This window comes from Leptidea sinapis, chromosome 27 (genome assembly GCF_905404315.1).
Source record: "Leptidea sinapis chromosome 27, ilLepSina1.1, whole genome shotgun sequence".
Taxonomy (NCBI): Eukaryota; Metazoa; Arthropoda; class Insecta; order Lepidoptera; family Pieridae; genus Leptidea; species Leptidea sinapis.
Window position 1 is genome coordinate 980,665 of NC_066291.1, and position 19,367 is coordinate 1,000,031.

A 19,367-nucleotide genomic window follows, 5' to 3' on the forward strand; every position below is an offset into this window, starting at 1 on the left:
TAAATGTTTTTAATAATGCAACATTAGATATATACTACCAAAATATAAGGGGAATGAGAACTAAGTTGGAGGAGATTAATAAAAACGTATTATTACATAATTATATGATAATTATACTAACTGAGACCTGGCTCAATAGCAATATTTATGATGGAGAAATATTTGACGATCGCTATGAGATTTATAGACGTGATAGGCAGTCTAATTCTTCATATAGTAATAGGGATGGTGGCGGTGTTCTTATTGCCGTACATAAATGTATTAAATCTCATAGAATGACCTCTTTTGAAAGTATTGCTGAAGACTTATGGGTAGAATTAGAGATTAAAATTGCTAATGGGTTTGACAAATTAAGCTTATGCGCCGTATATACTCGTATGTCTCCTCCTATTGATAAAACAGTTCTTCAGGCCTTTTTCTCGAAATCATCTATTGCTGTAAATGAATCTAAGAAACATTTGATAATTGGGGATTTTAATATGAGTTTTATAAAATGGACCAGAGAGGATGATAATAAATTTCTGGAACCCATTAATTTTCAAACTCCAATAGGTACCTCTTTGATTGACCACATGGCTGTTTGTAATAGTAAACAATTTAATTCTGTGTTAAATAAAAATAGTAGAGTTTTAGATTTGGTGCTGTCAGACATAAAGAGTGTGACGGTAGTGGAGACATTAGATGCTATCTCAAGTACGGATTATCATCATCCACCATTAAATGTATCGTTAGACCTGCTTCAAATGAGTTATTTAAAAGAAAAAAATAATGTCCGTGAAAATTCTCTCAATTTCTTCAAGGGTGCATATGAATTAATAAAAAGTGAAATTTCATCGATAAACTGGTTGTCAGAATTAAGTAGCTGTATGGATATAGATGCTATGGTAACGAAATTTTATTCCACTTTACATAAATTTATAAAACTACATGTTCCTAAACAATTCAAACGAAATTATAAATACCCTCCCTGGTTCACACATAACCTTATTCAAGTGTTGAATGAGAAAGAAAAGATACGAAAACGCTACAAAAAATATATGAATGAAATGGATAAACTACAATATAACTTATTAAAAGAAAGATCTCGTGTGCTTATAAATAGTGCTTATGAAAAATATATAAAAAAAATAGAAGATAATATAAAAGTAAACCCAAAAATGTTCTGGTCTTACATAAAATCTAAAAAAGGTAATACAAGTGTAATTCCATCTTTAATGAAATTAAACGATAGTTCATCGAACGATGGCACTGAGATTGCTAACTTTTTTGCTGAGTTCTTTTCATCTATATATAATAACACATCAAAAATTGTATCACCACAAAAGGATAGACACACTACATCAAAATTTAATAAAAATAGTACAAATCACCTACAGGTAAGCGAAACAGAAGTTAAAAATAAGTTAATGTCTCTTGTCATTAATAAAAGTGCGGGAACTGATGGTATACCTCCCGTATTCTATAAAAATTGTGCTGCGGAATTATCGATACCTTTATCAATAATATATAATAAATCTCTGAGGGATGGTATATTTCCAAGTGAATGGAAAAAAGGGAAGGTGGTGCCTATATTCAAGATGGGTAATAAATCGGATATTAAAAATATTAGACCAATTACTGTACTAAGTACTCCTGCCAAAATATTTGAATCTTTTGTCTGTTCCCAAATCTCATGGGAAACTAAACATTTAATAAGTGAAAAACAACATGGTTTCGTTAAAAAACGATCAACCCTTACAAATTTGATGTGTTTTACTGATTCTGCTATAACTGAAATGAGCAATGATAAGGAGGTTGACGCTGTGTATACAGATTTTAGTAAGGCGTTTGACAAAGTCGACCACACCCTGCTAATAAAGAAGCTAAGAGATGCATACTGCTTCTCAGAAAGTGTATTGGTATGGTTAGAATCATATTTAGCTCATCGACCACAAGTAGTTAAAATAAGTGGGTATCAATGTAGAGAATTTCAACAAACATCTGGTGTTCCTCAAGGCTCTAATTTGGGACCATTATTGTTTACACTGTTTATAAACGATATTTCCAAAAGTATTCAAGAATCAAATTACGAGTTATATGCAGATGACTTAAAAATATATCGTACAGTTACTTGTTCAGAGGATCAAACGAAACTACAGAATGATATCCATCGTGTAATGTTATGGTGTAAAAATAATTTGATGGAACTCAATGCGTCCAAATGTCATTTTATAAAATTTTCTAGGAAACGAAAGAAATTGGAGAGTAAATATCATATTGATGGCATACAAATAAATCAAATAAACCATATCAATGATTTGGGTGTCATTTTAGACGAGGAGTTGAGATTTGATAAACATATTGACAAAATAGCTCACAAAAGTTTTAAAATGCTTGGGTTTTTCTTACGTAACACCAAGGCTTTTACATCAATTCCTACGCTTAAAATACTATACTATTCCCTTGTAAGATCTCAGGTTGAATACAATTCGGTAGTTTGGTGCCCCTATTACAAAACGTACATCACTAGGATTGAGTCAGTTCAAAAGAAATTTATATCCAAATTGAGTTATGTCACTAATAATTACACTATTATAAGTTACAAAGACAAATTAAAATTTTTCAATATGAAAACCTTAGAATTGCGAAGAAATGCGTCACAAATTCTTTTCTTATATAAATTATTAAATAATCAATTAGACTGTCCATTACTTCTATCTAAGATTGGATTATGTGTACCACCTTATCCTTGTCGTATTAGTACATATCTGCCAGTACATGTACGATTTTTCAGAAACAATTATGGCTCAAATTCACCTATCCAACTTATCTCAAAATTATATAACAGTAAATTCCATAGTAATAGTAGTATAGATATAAATTTTAATACATTTGGAATTTTAAAAAATACGCTTTTGAACCCTTATAATTTGGATGTATAAAATTATAGTTTTTAGTAATACTAAACACATATTGTAGTAGTATTACTTAACTTACAATAATAAATGAAGGCAACGCTGTGCATACCTATAAGTTAGATATACAAATATAAATATAAGAAATTTTATATTATAAGTAGTCATAATATTAATTGTGTGTCTAGTTGGTAAGCCTTTTCTAATAAATAAATAAATAAATAAATAAATAAATAAATAAATAAATAAATAAATCAATTTGAGTCGATTGAAGGCACCTGATTATTGGTTGTTCAAATTGAATTATAGAGATCAAGTGGATTACACAGACTTAAAACCTACCAATAGGTAGCATATATAAATAAAAGCATTTTATTAATATTAAGGGTAAAGGTGTATTAATTTAAATTTTTTGTTATTTGATACTCAACAATTTTTGAAGTGGGTTTTCTTAAACGTAGTTTTTTTTTATCATAAAAGTAGTGGACATCGAACCGATGTTAACACTCTGTTTTTTCTATAGTTGACGAAAAATTATTAAAATTGGTCCAAAGCAAATATAAGACGTATGAAAATATCTCTCCAGCGGACTTTTATGGAAATAAAAAAGGAGGTGTAAGAAATAATGGACTATGCTACGTGTCGAGTGCTAACATTAGTTCTAAGCAATGACTTTGTCGTTTTAAAATTACTGTTCCCCTCACCCCCTTTCCTCTATAAAATGTCAACTTCAATTTGAATTCAATAAATTACTCTTGCTGAGATTTTTCACGAAGAGACACCATCTTGTCGTTCTAATATGCGCAACACTGCATTCAAAGTTAACGCATTTCTAAAATCCATAGTTCCTCCATACCATATAAAATCAGTCTTACTCACCGCTACTGAAAATTTGGACCTTCTTCGCACAAATATTTGCTCAAACTCGACGACGAGCGACCTTTGGAACGTGTATACATAGCACGTGGCGGCTCGAGACGAAGACGTATCAATCGCACATGATGACGAATTTTAATGATTAAGCTGCAAAGAAACAAGTAAACGGAGACTAAGCTCACATTGGAATCGAAGTTGAGTTGGATATTCATCGAAAATGATTCGCACATCGGTGGCGCCAATCCTTCAATCCTTTCCATTATCTCCTGTTTATTGTAGGTACTAAGTCTTAATTGTGCAGTATATTATATTAACTATGTATTTATCTCTAATTCCAGTCAAATCGGTGCAGTGTAATATCAAATTTCCAGTCATTTAAAGGTTTGATGACGTTATTAGGTGGCAACCAGTAACGTGTGATTGAGCTGACGATCATAAGACCGTAAGTATTCCTCTTTTCAATGGCCTCCAAAATGCCTACCGAATCTAAATCTCGTGATAAATCTCCTATTTTGCTAAGTGTAGATAGTAGTGAGTTAGTTCGTGAGTTGGTTGGAAACGTGCTATTATAAAGGGCAGGCTTACCAAATTTAGTAATTATTTAGAATCTATAGCGAAGTGTGAAGATTTTTCTTATCAAAAACGCATTGATTTTAAGTTGAGTATTCAAGGATGTACTACTTTATTTTCTGAATTTAACGACATTCAAAGTACAATAGAAGAAAAGGTTTCTGATACCGAGTTGACCGAACCGTTAAATCAACGTGAACTTTTTGAAGACACTTATTATTCTCTAATATCTCATGCCGAATTTTTGCTTAAAAGTGATAAGGATGCTGACTGCTCTAATTCATGCCATAAAGGTACTAGTAACATTAATTCCGTTAAGTTGCCTACTATATCGATGCCTACCTTTGACGGATCTTATGAGCACTGGCTGGAGTTCAGAGACACCTTTATATCACTCGTTCACGATTCTCAGGATATTTCCAAAATTCAAAAATTTCACTACCTCAAATCGTGCTTAAAAGGCGACACTGAACTAGTCATACATTCTATAGAATTTTCATCTGATAATTATCAACTCGCATGGAATTCACTGCTCGATCGTTAGAGATGAGACTGTGAACTAAAAGTCTGCATTAACAGCAGACTTTTAGTTCACAGTCATGTCAAATCTTTGTTTACTATAACATCGCTAACAAAAGAGTCACCGTCATTAATCCGAAAATTAATAGACACTGTTCAAAAGAATTTACGTGCACTCAAAATCCTAGGCGAACCTACAGACACCTGGGATACCTTGATTATTTATATTGATGTGTCAAAGTAACGGAGAGAGAATGGGAAGCTCATAAATGCACTCTGTTCCCAAACCCAAATGTAAACAATTCTACAAAATTATTAGTAACCGATTTAATTCATTTTCTTCGTAACAGAGCAGACATGCTGGAGGCATTGCAGCGTTCACATAATGCCGACACACATACACACCTACAAAATAATAAAAAAACACACACTAAATCTCACAATATGTTACACTGCAATGTTTCCAGCGAGCCGAGTAAGACACAATATGAGGAACCGCGTAGTAAGATGTCGTGCATCAAATGTAACGCGAATCATAGGTTATTTTCATGCAAAAGGTTTATTGAAAGTAACTCAGATTCAAAACTTAAACTTGTACGCGAACACAACTTATGTGATAATTGTTTACATCCGGGACACAAAGTAATCAACTATAGATTTGGGCCTTGTAGACATTGCAACAAAAAACATAACTCATTGTTTCATAAGGCTAATTACAGTTCAGGTTCATTGCATACTTCAATGAATACTGAGACACCGATCGCTAGTGTGAGCGATGCACCCGAGTCCCTCCCCGCGACCGCACTCACCGTTCAATTAAACAAGGCACACATGCAAACGCAATCTATTAAGTCTACAGGTGTGCAATCCGTTTTATTGTCAACAGCTATCGTTAAAACTTGAAATAGCCGATGCACATGGTATATATTATAAAGCGCCAGCGCTACTCGATAGTGGTAGCCAGCGTTGTTTCATTTCCAAATCATTTTGTAAATGTTTAAAAGCACCATTAGTACAGTCTACAAACGAAATTCGAGGTGTAGGTGATTTAATAATACATTTTTCGCAAGTTTGTAATATCGTTATCAAATCTTGCGTCGATAACTTATTTACTGCTCATATTCAGTGTTACGTTCTGCCTAAATCACCGCTTCGATGCCTGCTGTATGTAAATTAAGCGCGCATATCTGTATTCCAGATAACATACGATTGGCCGATTCAGAGTTTTTAGACTACAAAAGTATTGACTTTTAAATTAGGGCAGATAAATTTTGGGATCTATTACTAGATGGAAGGATTCGTTTATCTTGTGGTCCGTTTTTACAAAATACAAAGTTAGGTTGGATTATTTCGGGTCCTATTAATATTAATACACGCAATAAAACCCATATCCAATGTAACTTCAATCAATCAATCGATACGCAATTACGTCGGTTCTGGGAGCTGGAAGAGCTGCCTAAGCGTCGGGTCACGCGCACAGATGAAGAGCAGGCTTGTGAACAATCGTTTGCTACCACGACTACACGCAATGACGATGGTAGATTCTGTGTACACATTCCTCTCAAGGAATCGCCCGCTGCTTTGGGTGAATCGTTCTCTCAGGCTGAACGCCGTTTTTTATCATTAGAAAAACGATTACCACGCAATTCTGATCATAAGAAATTATAAACTGAATTTATTCGTGAATATATTAATTTAGGTCACATGACTTGCGTTAATACTTTTCCCAATTTACACTACTTTTTACCGCATCATGGCGTCTTTCGAGTATACAGCAAACAAAGCTCCGTGTAGTTTTCAACGCCAGCGCAGTAACCAGTACCGGTAAATTGTTAGACGACATTCAGCTCGTCGGTCCTCCAATACAAGGAGATCGTTTAGGCATTTTATTACGATTTCGGTAATTCAAGTACACAGCTATCGCCGACTGTGAGAAAATGTATCGGCAAGTGCTTGTCGTGCCACAGCGACGTTCCCTGCAGCTGATCATCTGGCGAGAGGAACCGACGCAGCCACTTGAAATATATCAGCTGAACACAGTCACATACGGTACGGCATCCGCTCCTTTTCTAAGTGTTAGGTGTTTGAAGCAGCTGGCGATTGATAACATTCAAGTAAGAAGGGTGATTAACGATGATTTCTTGGTGATGACCTTTTGACCTCATGTGACAACAAGCAAAATTTAATTGATATTTGCAAGGGTACCATGGAGGTACTAAAGTCAGGTTGTTTTTCACTTCGCAAGTGGATATTTAACTTTAATATAGAAGATACAAAATTTATGTCATTAAATGACTGTTCACTTAGAAATTTAAATTTAGGCGCGCAAAATCAGTGTAAAGCTTTGGGAATTGGTTGGTGTAACGTTACTGATAATTTAAATTTTAACACTCAATTACGCAAAGACAATATTGACAATACTCCCGTCACAAAACGATTAATATTGTCTATTTTTTCACAGATATTCGATCCATTAGGTTTGCTTAGCCCGGCAGTCATCGTCGGAAAGGTGTTGCTACAAAGACTGTGGCTGTTGAAATCAGAGTGGGACGATCCTATCCCTACTACATGCACATACAGACATGGAACAGCTTTGTTAACAGCTTAAGTTATCTTAGCACAATTAAAGTTCCACGTCATGCCTTTCAGTGCAATGCTTTGCGCACCGAGCTTCACATCTTTACCGACGCGGACGTATGTACCAACCAGGTAGTAGTCAAGTTATGATTATCTAAGGCCAAAGTGGCCCCATTAAACCCCAGTGAGCATACCTAGATTGGAATTATGCGGGGCTATATTAGGAGCTCTGTTATGTCATAAGATACGCACATCACTAACTCGTGAGTTTGATGACGTCATATTCTGGACCGACTTAACGATAGTGTTAGGCAGGTTACACATGGCACCTTCATTGCTTAAGACATTTGTTCACAACAGAGTCGCTGAAATTAACGAACTTACATATGGTTACTCTTGGTGTCATGTTGCTGGCAAGGACAACCCAGCTAACCTCGTCTCACGCGGAGTGAGTATAAAAGACTAAGTATCGTTAACGTTTTGGTGGGAAGGCCCTACTTTTTTACAAAATATTGATTTTCACAATACTACACAATCAAATATTAATATTCCAATTCAAGAACGCCCTGAAGTTAAACCTACTGTAATTAATTGCTTCATTTCTAAACACTATGATAATAATATATTTTTATTTCCATTTAATAAGATTTCACAGTTTAATCGCATGGTTCGCGCCTCTGCCTATGTACTGAGGTTCATTCATAACGCGCGCAACAAAGTAATTAATAGGCTAACCGGTTCGATCAAGGTCAATGAACTCACAAATGCAATCAACTCATTAGCTAGGTTGTCGCAAAGAGAATCTTTTCCAAACGAATACAACTTGTTAATCAATGGTAAACAAGTTAAACCAAAAGATAGACTATCTTAGTTTAATTTATTTTTTGATAAAAAGTATAATATTATGCGAGTAGATGGTAGAATTAATAATTCAACTGAATTTAACTACAACATAAACCATCCAATACTTTTATCTTGTAAACATCCGCCAACCGCAAGCGCTGTTATATCACGTACGTGAGAACTGGTGGCCAGTGTCTGGCCGCCATCTAGCTAGGAAGGTGACTCATCAGTGTGTTATCTGCATGCGCATTAGGGGTAAAACAATCAATCCGATTGTGGGAAACTTACCTAAAGAGCGGGTAACTTCAACTTTTCCTTTCCTTCGATCCGGTGTAGACTATGCAGGACCAGTGTTCATACTCAGCCGTAGGGGTAGGGGTGCAAAATTGATAAAGGGCTATATATGTTTTTTTATTTGTCTTACAACGCGTGCTATACATTTAGAATTAGTTAGTGATCTGTCTACCGATACATATTTATTAGCATTAAAGCGCTTCATTTCACGGCGAGGAAAGCCAGCCGAAATATATTCAGATAATGGTCGTAATTTTGTTGGATTAAGCAATTGTTCAGTTTTTATCACACTGCAGTACAGACATTGTAGATTACGCAACAAAGCAACAAATAAAATTTTCTTTAATTCCCCCTTACGCTCCGCATTTTGGTGGCCTTTGGGAAGCTGGAATAAAGTCAAGTAAATACCATCTTCGTCGTGTGATAGGTAACGCACACCTTACCTACGAAGAATACAGCACAGTTCTTGCACAAATAGAAGAAGTACTCAATTCCCGACCTTTGTCTCCCTTGTCCTCGGATCCACACGATTTTTCACCACTCACCCCTGTACACTTCCTAATCGGCCGTCCTCTCACTGCGCCAGTCTGCGCCGACGACCTGCGAGACATTCCTATCGACCGACTTTCAAACTATCAAAGAGTGGAACAGCTGAGGCAACATTTTTGGAGTCGATGGTCGAAAGAATACATTTCCAAACTGCAGATGAGGAGTAAATGGAGAGAAACCGTAACCAAATTCAAACCTAACGCTATGGTTTTGATTAAAGACGATAATCTTCCGCCGTTGAAATGGCAATTAGGTTGTGTCATTCGAACGATACCCGGCAGCGACGGAGTTTCAAGAGTTGCCGACATACGCACAGGCATCACGCGACGAGCATACGCTAAGATCTGCCCTCTTAACACAGATGATGACACTGAGCTGAAGCTTTCAAGGCCGCGGGCATGTCGAGTGGCAACATTAGTTCTAAGCAATGACTTTGAAATTTTAAAATTACTGTTCCCCTCATCCCCTTTCCTCTATAAAATGTCAACTACAATTTGAATTAAATAAATTACTCTTGCTGAGATTTTTCACGAAAAGAAACCTTTTGTCGTTTAAATATACGTAACTCTTCATTCAAGATTCAAGTTCGTCCATAGCATATAAAATCAGTCTTCCTCACCGCTACTGAACACTACGTAACAAATTAACAAAACTTAAACAAATTAATAAAACCAGTTTAAATTATAACTAAATATATGAAAAAACATAACACATAAGATCAAAACAATTGAGCGTCATAGCTATACTTTTAGCGTATCGGGTGTGAATATCATAGTTTGGGTACAGTACCTTTGTCAGAAAAACACCAACACTTTTTCACTATTTATAATACGCCATTTTAAGAAGGAGTACATGAAATATAAATTATAAAGAACTTACACAAACACTGATACTATATGACACATTAATAACACGATAGTATACAATACTTTAGAAATTCATTAAGAATATTATTTAAAGAAATTACAATAATGAGATGTGGAAGCTTATACTTTTTATGGAATAAATTGCAATTGCAATTATTAATAACATTCATTTCTCTTTATTTTGCTGTGTTTTAATAGGTATATAAATATAAAATAAAATATTTAAATACTTGTTTGTGTAGTATATACATATAAAATACATAAACTAAAATAATGTGTGTTAGCCACATACTTTAAGCCTAATAGAAAGTAATTTGTGCTTATAGGCATAAGGAAAAAATACTGTAAGCAGCTGTTAATGCGAATGAACATCGATCAATGTTTTTACACAACTCTTTGTGAAGACAAATTAAATTTTCTCGTACTTGGGTATTGTTTTTATTTGGAACAGATGCTGAAACGGTAGGCTTGTATATTACGCCTCCTCTCCACTATCGGCGATGATCGTTACTTGTATGATAGCCTGTCATCGGCAAGTTAATTGTTGATCATCGTTAAAGCATCAACACGATCGTCCGTAATCATTTATTGAGCAGTCCTTCAAGATGAACATAATTTCATGATTTAATAATATTATTAATAATACGAGATTATAAACCGCATAACGATGAATATCTGAGTACCTATATACTTACCTTATTTTTGTCTTTGTGATATTTATGTTTGGGATTTGGGTTTCTATATTTATGGGTAGTTCTGATAAAGTTCTACGAATTTAAATGATTCTTCATATTCACCCAGTAGTCGTTGTATCTTATTCGCGCTATCTAAATAAAAGAACAAAAGTACGCCAAGACGACGACGCAAAGTACGTACGTCTTCACTTCCAATTCCAATGCCCTCCAGTTAATGAATGACCAGTGATCGTATGGGCACGCGCACGCAACTACACGCAAATTCCCTTTGATGCGTGCCCGAAACCGAAAAGTCACCGATCCCCGCGATCACTATGACGATTATAAACGATGATCGGTGACTAGAAACCAATAAGCCCTCCACACGATCTCGCGCGTAATTCCTGTAATCTCCAAATGTGAAGAGGCGCCATTACAGCTACTGTCATAGTGTGTCATGTGTTACGGATTAAATTGTGGGTTTGGGCCGTACTGCAGATAAAGAAATTTGAGGAGTCTATAAAATGCGTCGAAGGCAATCAGTAAAAATTTCAATAATATCACAGAGTATCTTATCTTTAAATTACAATTTAACCTTGATTGCGCCAGACATTAGCCAGGATATTTTTAGATCATTGTCGAAGCTTTAATAAGTCTGGCTTGGTATTTGAATAATAATAACATGATAAAAGTAGCCATTGTCCATACTGTTCAGGTCAAGAGTATTGTTCCTTCTAATGACGTCAACACTTAAGTCCCCTACGCAGTTACCCCAGGACTCCACCCTGATAGGAATAAAAAACAACTTTTAAATTTTTATTATTTAAATTGACGAGATATAGTCTTTGTTGAGCAACGTCAAGTAATATATATGTCGCAAGGATATGATGAAAACAGTGGTTTAGTCAATTCTCGGAGGATGTTAAAATAACAACACGGTTTTATTATTTTTCGAAACAAATCTAGCGATTTGACCAAATGCCAGAGTTGGTTCCGTGAAATGACAAAAAGTATTTTCTTTAGTATTTATAATAATTACTGGGAAAGACTTAAACATAATTTGGTAAGAATTTTGTATTCTCTCTCAGGTGAGGGGGGTGAGAGAGAAAGGGAGAGGGAGGGAGATGTCCTCTGTTCCCTGCCTCATTCCCCCACTCCCATGAAAAGGTAACGCACCAGTCTCCTCGAAAATCAAATTAATGTAACCTAACCTCAAAACAGTTAAAGATTCTCTAAAGGCCAAGTAGAAGCCCCGCTTCGTGGGGCCTGTATTATTAAAACAAACCACAAATAGGTTCGAAACCATTCCACCTAACCTGTCCGGGTCGGGGTATGACTCAAGTCTGAAGTTCGCTTCGCTCGCATTTACATCCTAAGTTCTTCTAGTCGCGTCATTCATTGTCATTTCACGCAACTAACCCTGGCATTTGATCAAATCACTAGATTTTTTTTTATTTATTCATGTAAGGAACAAACAGTTTCATACAATTATCTTAATAACTATGAGTTAATATAAACCTTTAGTTCCCTGTGTTATATACAGGTTATGGCGCATTTATATACACATAAGGTGAATTTTATAAAGTATATAAAATATGTAAAGATACTATAAATCTTATAGGAAAGTATGTAACTTATTTATATTTATCACTTTTGTTTTTGATTTTAAGGTATCTTTTTAATTTATTTATGGAGTTACAAAATATATCAATATGATTAAAGGAGTTATTATAAAGTCGACAGGCACGTCTTGAAATGAAATGAAATAAAATGAAATTTTATTTGCAGGAAACATTGTACTTAAGGTGTTAACAATATAATGGATAATCCAATATGTTTCGTCAATTGACATGCAAAATATGTTACAAAATTGTCTAAACACTAATCGTACTGTTATATTGAAACATGTCGGATTTCACAATGTTATCAATAATATTTATAAAATGAAATTTTAAGATATTATAATATGAGACGTAAATAACTTAATAATTCATTTAGTACCTATGTATAATATTAACAAATTCAATGTCATAAAAGTATATTAATTTACATATATTATTATCAAATAGACTAATTCATTTTGTAACTTATGAAACTATTGAGGGTAAAACAAGTTCAACTGATCGGAATTGAGAATAAAGGTTTTTTTTTACTGTTACGTTCACACATACGAGGTATCCTAAATGTAATCTTCTGTAATAACGCAGGGGCGTCAATAACATAACTTATGATTTTATATAATATGGTTATATCGAATTTGTCACGACGGTATGATAGAGATTCTATTTTATGTTTGTCTAATGATAATAATTGGTAATTAATGTATTCATCATGTTAAGTTCTAAATTCTAGAGCCTTAATAAACTTTTTTTTGAATTCTTTCTAGACGATCAACGTGAATTTGATAAAAAGATTTCCAAACTGCACATGCAAATTCCAAGTGGCTTCGTACAAAACTATTAAATAATATTTTATAAGTTAAAGGATCATCAAATGGTTTTCCAGCACGTAAAATGAAAGCAAGTTGTATATACCCTTTATTTACGATTTTATCAATATGATTAACATAGGTGAGTTTCAAGTCTAAAATTACGCCTAGATCCCTAACTTCAGTGAATCTTGTGAGTTCTTTACCACGAAGATTATAATTGTAAAGTATTGGATTGCGTTTTCTTGTAAAAGTAATGTTTGTGCAATTAATTTCAAAAGTATTATTTGTGCAATTAATTTCAAAAGTATTTATATCACTTTGTAGTGCAATGCAATCATCTATATTACGTATTACTTTGTATATTTTGGTATCATCTGCATATAATATTGAGTTAGATTTCTTTAGAATCTCAGAAATATTGTTAATATACAAAATAAATATTAGAGGGCCCAAATGCGATCCTTGTGCAACACCAGAACTTATTGATTTAAAATCAGAAACGAAACCACTAGTTACAACAGCCTGACTCCTATTAGTGATATATGACTTTATCCATCGAAAAAGATCACCATGTATACCGAGTTGCCAGAGCTTCATCAATAGAGTATCATGACAAATTTTGTCAAATGCTTTGGCAAAATCGGTATACACAGCATCTACCTGGTATCCCTTGTCCATAGCATGTAACAAAATTCATTAAGCTCCAAAAGATTACTATCAACACCTTTAAAGAATCCATGTTGATTTGGGCAGATATGTTGAAGGACAGCTACAGAAAATTGGTTCGTTACTATTTTTTCAAATATTTTTCCAAATTGACATAATTTAGATATTGGCCTATACTTTTCTATATCCATGCTAACAGAACCTTTCGGTACAGGGGTAATATACACTTGTTTCTAAAGGTACGGCATACATCCTTCATCAATAGACTGCTTATATATTAAGAAAATAGGAAGTGCCAATGATCTAGCATAATTTTGTATAAATAATGTATGAATGCCATCGGACCGGCTCCTTTATTAGTATTAACTGATTGAAGATATTTTAGAACCATATCCATAGTTAAACTGACTGTACTAATTTCTACTATTGCTGAGGGATTTATTTCATTGTCATTATAGTGGAGTGGATGATCTTTAGGCTTTTCAAAGACTGATTGAAAGTGTTAATTAAACATGTTACAAATTTCTTTACCATCTGAGGACGTCGATCTTTTATATTGTGACAGACCCTGATAAGCTAAAATAGATTTAATATAAGACCAAAAAAAGTTTGGATATTTCTTAATATTTTTTTCAGAAAATTCAATATAACAGTTATAACATTCCATTTCTAGTTTGCGAGCTCTTCTTCTTAATAGGGAGTTACTAATATAGTCAAGGGGATTACCATATAGTTTCCATTTTTTGTGCACTTTTCTTCTTTCATTTAACTTTTTTCTTAAGGCATTACTGTGCCATATGGGCATTGAGTTAGAAGTACGTTTCTTACGATAAGGAATGAATTTAGAAATTAAATTATTAATTATATTATAAAGTTTTAAGACACAGTTTTCTACATCTAATGATTTAAAAAGCGCAAACCAGTCAGTAGCCAATAACTCTTGATTAATTTCATTGTACTTACCCAAATGAAAATTAGATTTAGCTTTAAAAGGAAAAATATTATTTAATGTGAGTACTATATACAGGGATACATCTTCATTAGTGAGCGGGTCTTCACAGTCTTGAACAGTACAATTAGTGTTACATAATACTAAATCAAGTAATCGGTTGTTAATATTTTTTATTCTATTATATTGTTGCAAATTAGAAAAAGCAAGGAATTCAGAGAAACATTATATAACTTGGTTACCACTGGGCATTAGTAACAGATTATTGCTTTGTAAACGTGCCACTGTGCATTAGATAAATTAAAATCGCCGGTTACTAAAAACAAATCGTGTGGTCTTCCTATAATTATTTTACCAGTAATTTCAGTAAACGAAATCATAGTGTCTTTATAAGAAGGTACATGAGGGATATAGATGCAGGCAATATTCACAGAACGTGTCGGTCCACTTTGAGTATCATGTAAAGGAATTGAGATCCACGCACTCTTTTTAAGCTATTTAAATAAATTATTATAACAATTACTAAAAATAATATTCAAATAACAAATCTATACAAATAAATCTTATAATTATTTATTTGTATAAGATTAAAAATAATTGAATAATTTTTTAAAATATTATATAAACCTTGACCTCTATAAATTTCTAGTTGTAAGTAGCAGCTGGCGGGACCAGTCGCGCTGCACTGGCTGTGAGTCGGCGCGAACAGCTACTGCCACGTCACCGTCTGCCTCCCACGACCTGTCGCTACGATAAACATAATACCTACGATCGAAATACTCACCGCTATGAAAGTCAGCTGTTAGCCAGGTTTCAGTTATCAAAATTATGTCATAACTATTTATTGATACTTCAGAAATAAATTCATTAGATTTTGTTCTTAAGCCCCTAACGTTCTGGTATTAAATTTGAAATGATTGTTAAGTCAACATTTTATTAGCCTAAATTTAATTAAAATAAATAAATACCCAACCAATATTTGTGTATATTTATCATATTTACCTAAACTTCGTATACGTGAATAAAAACTAAGTTTATACATAAGACGTAAGTACCTGTTTACCACTACAAGTATAATATACAATAATAAATTTTAATGCGAAAAAGTTTAATGTGATGTTACTATAATATAATGTAAGGAGAATTAGTCACTTTAGGTTATTTAAATCTTGTTCACTTGTTATTCGGTGAGCCTTAGATTTTTCACTTTTTCTAATAACTAATTTACAGTCACGAATCCATAAATAAGAGTAGTGTAAATCTTCTTTGATTTTCCTGGCCTGCTTCAGAAGTAACTTATTAGATGGAGTAAGGTGATCTGACACATATAGGTTCACTGTAGGTCCAGGCAAAACTATATCAGCTTTTGTAAGGCCGCGGAGCGCGCGCACCGCTGCTATCAGCGTATCCTTGCGGAGTCTCCTGTTAAACCTGACTATGATCGCGGGGGGCCGGCTGCTTGAAGACTGTGTTTGACCTTCACTTATGTTGGGATTCACAAAACGACGAACACGATGGATGTAATCTACATCAGATTCTTGTAATTGAAACCCCACCTTATGACAGATATCACGTACAATAGATAGCAGATTTTCACCATTCGAGACTGGCTCTCCTGATATTTCAACATTATTCAATCTCGAGTGTTGATCCTGCTCGTTATTGACACGACGAAGTTCATCAATTGTAATGTTGGCAGAGGTCAAATCCTTTTGTATCTTTGTTTCCACTGTAGGAATTCGGCTATTTAAGTTGTCAAAGAGAGTAGCGAGGCAAGATAATTGACGGTTAAATTCCTCCACAGCCTTGGTGTTTGAGGTTATATCCGAGCGCATGCTGTTGAGATCTCCACGCATAGCTTTAATTTCATGCAAGACAGTAGTTATGTCCGCTGTGGTGGAAGACATATTGGCATTGGGACATTGTTAACATTTCCATGATGCCTTTTTATCCATTGCCATTTTGCGATAGGTTGTTTCAGCAACGCCTGCGCAGCCGAAATGTAATTGTCATTGGCAGTGACTACATAATACGCCGTCATGCACTGTTTCTAAACATTTTGCACACTCCATATTAACTTATAAAGATAAAAGTTACAAACGTAATAGTACACCTACTTAAGTACTTGCGCACATAGAATTAAGATTGATAATTAATCGTCGCGCACACTACGTTAGCTTGGCGAAAGTGCGAACGTAAACAAACGAACGCAGTGACCGCACTCAATGGGCTCGCGACGATGACCGAATTAGATTACTGATTACTGAGAACTAGATTTGTTTAGAGAAATGATAAAATCGTGTTGTTCTTTAAACATACTCCGTGATTTGATCAAAACACTTAGGGAATTGACCAAATCTCTGTTATTATCATTTGCCTGCGACATATATAATTTTAACAGTCATTATTATTGCAGTCTTTTCAGAGCACAATGAGACTTCCAGCAGCAATATCAGGATTTAAGGGAAAGAAAATAATATGCATAGATTTATTTCCGAGTTCCCGATTCAAGTAATTAGTAGGGAATTAATTCCCAATTGAATTCATAGGTACTTAAACCTCGTATTGAATCGAGCAAAATTGGCGAGATACTTATCCTTTTATATTATTATTATGATCAAAGGACTCCATTGACGGGCCATGAATGGATACCTTTCGATTTAATTATATAAATAATAATAATACAATAATTATCAACATTTGTACCGACACAATTCAAATCAAATCAAATCTAGGAAATTACACTTATGAATGGTAAAATAGAATAAAATGTTCTTTTCTTTTTACATTTACCACCACTTCAGAAAAGGTTGAGTTTTAATGAGAAGAAACTTTTGCCACTCTTTTAAATCAACATTAACAGCTTCATCGTTTTCCAAATCATTTCAATTACAATATATATAAGTGATGTAACAAAAATACTTAAACGTCAATTAATCAATGCCTTATTGAGTACAGTATATGCATCAATCCACACACACCGTAAATAAATAAAGGTATTTTGCAAGCATTTTACTAGCGATTGTCAAAATATAATAACTTTAATTTTAAAAACATGAAGCAGAATATCTGGTAATAGGATCATCCTGCCACCACAAGTAGCGCCCGTTTACGAGCATTACGCATGAACCAGCCATCGCCGCCATCCACCATATTTTAGGAAAGGGAACGAATCGCCCCACGTCACCGCCACAAGCAGTGGCATTGAAGTGAGCATGACGACGCCGGTAATGAGAATGAAATGTTCGTCTACATAATATTCAATACTCAATAAATACCTCTTCTTGCAATTTCACTTAAATTTTGCTTAGTAGTACGAGGAAGAAAGCTCCTTGAAAACCGCACTGTGGTGGACCGCCACACATCCAGATGGTGGGGATGATATCCTAATTTGTGGCGTGTCGTGCGAAGGTGAAATTCAGCGGCAGGAATCAGGTAAAGCAGCTCTTCGGAAAACGTCTCTACGCAACGCCAAGTGATCCAGCCGTTCATAGAGCACTTGGTCCCCGACAATTCGAGCTGCTCTGCGTTGCACGAGGTCAAATGGATCGAGCGATACTGGGGTGCGCCAGACCAGAGATGACAGATATTCCATGAGTGGCCGGAACTGCGCTTTGTAGAGTGCTAGAATGTGGGCCGGCTTGAACTATTGCCGTGCTCTATTAATGACCCCCAGCTTCTTCGAAGCCAATTTGGCTTTGCCCTCCGGATGGCCACGAAGTTGGCAATCTCTCGATATTTCAAGACCCAGTATTCCGATACTAGGCGAGGCTTTAAGGGAAGTGTTGTCGAAGAGCGGTGATACGGCAAATGGGGTTTTTTTAGTGGTAAACGCGCAAACTTGAGTCTTCTGGGGGTTAAATTGGACGTCCGACATCTCAAGTTCTCATGTATAAATTAATTAGGTTTAATTATTTTCTTCTCGTCTCTCAGATTTTACATAAATTTAAAAATCGTAATCGTTAATAGTAAAATCGTACAAAATAATATTATTTTGTGTTAATAAAATAAAATAATAATTAAAATTAATTAATTAAATTATTTTAATAAATTATAATCACTATTATCGCTATTGTCTATGGTCTTCTTTTGACTTGGCTAAATGAATGCCTTGCCTTTGCCTTTGCCGTTCTGAACGATTAAGAAATTTAACAGGTGTTAATTGTCAAATTGCTAATAATTGGTCGTGCAAATTCGGTACAACTATTTCTAACCTCTTTTCTGCAATGTGTTCTTGCTCAAAATGCTTCCATATTCAGGTCTTCTATACATGCAATCTATATTTCCACAACACTCGAGGTACTTTAATTTACGTTCTGTAATCTTTATATATATAAAAAGTGGTGTTTGATGCAATATTATACCTAATTATAAACAAAGGAGCCTCACAACTATAATGTTACGGTAAGACAGCCGGAACCGGAAAAAAAATGAAATGCAATTAAGAAATACTAATTGCATAAAATAATAAAATTTGATATTAATTCTACGAAAAATTAATTTAAACATTTTCACAGTAAATTTAGTATTTTAACAATAAATGAAACAGCAAACATCTTCAAAACATTCAAACAGTCAAAACAGTGTCTATTAAATATCAGACCTTAATAAAAAACGGGTTTATGTTTTCAAATAGGTATTTGTAACTAAATCCTATAT

At 34.4% G+C, this 19,367-nt stretch overlaps 1 pseudogene; it reads left to right on the forward strand.

Moving 5' to 3' along the window:
- LOC126972905 (uncharacterized) overlaps positions 1–9,620 on the forward strand; it is a 105,693-nt pseudogene extending 96,073 nt beyond the window's left edge.
- Positions 9,621–19,367: the final 9,747 nt, after the last annotated feature.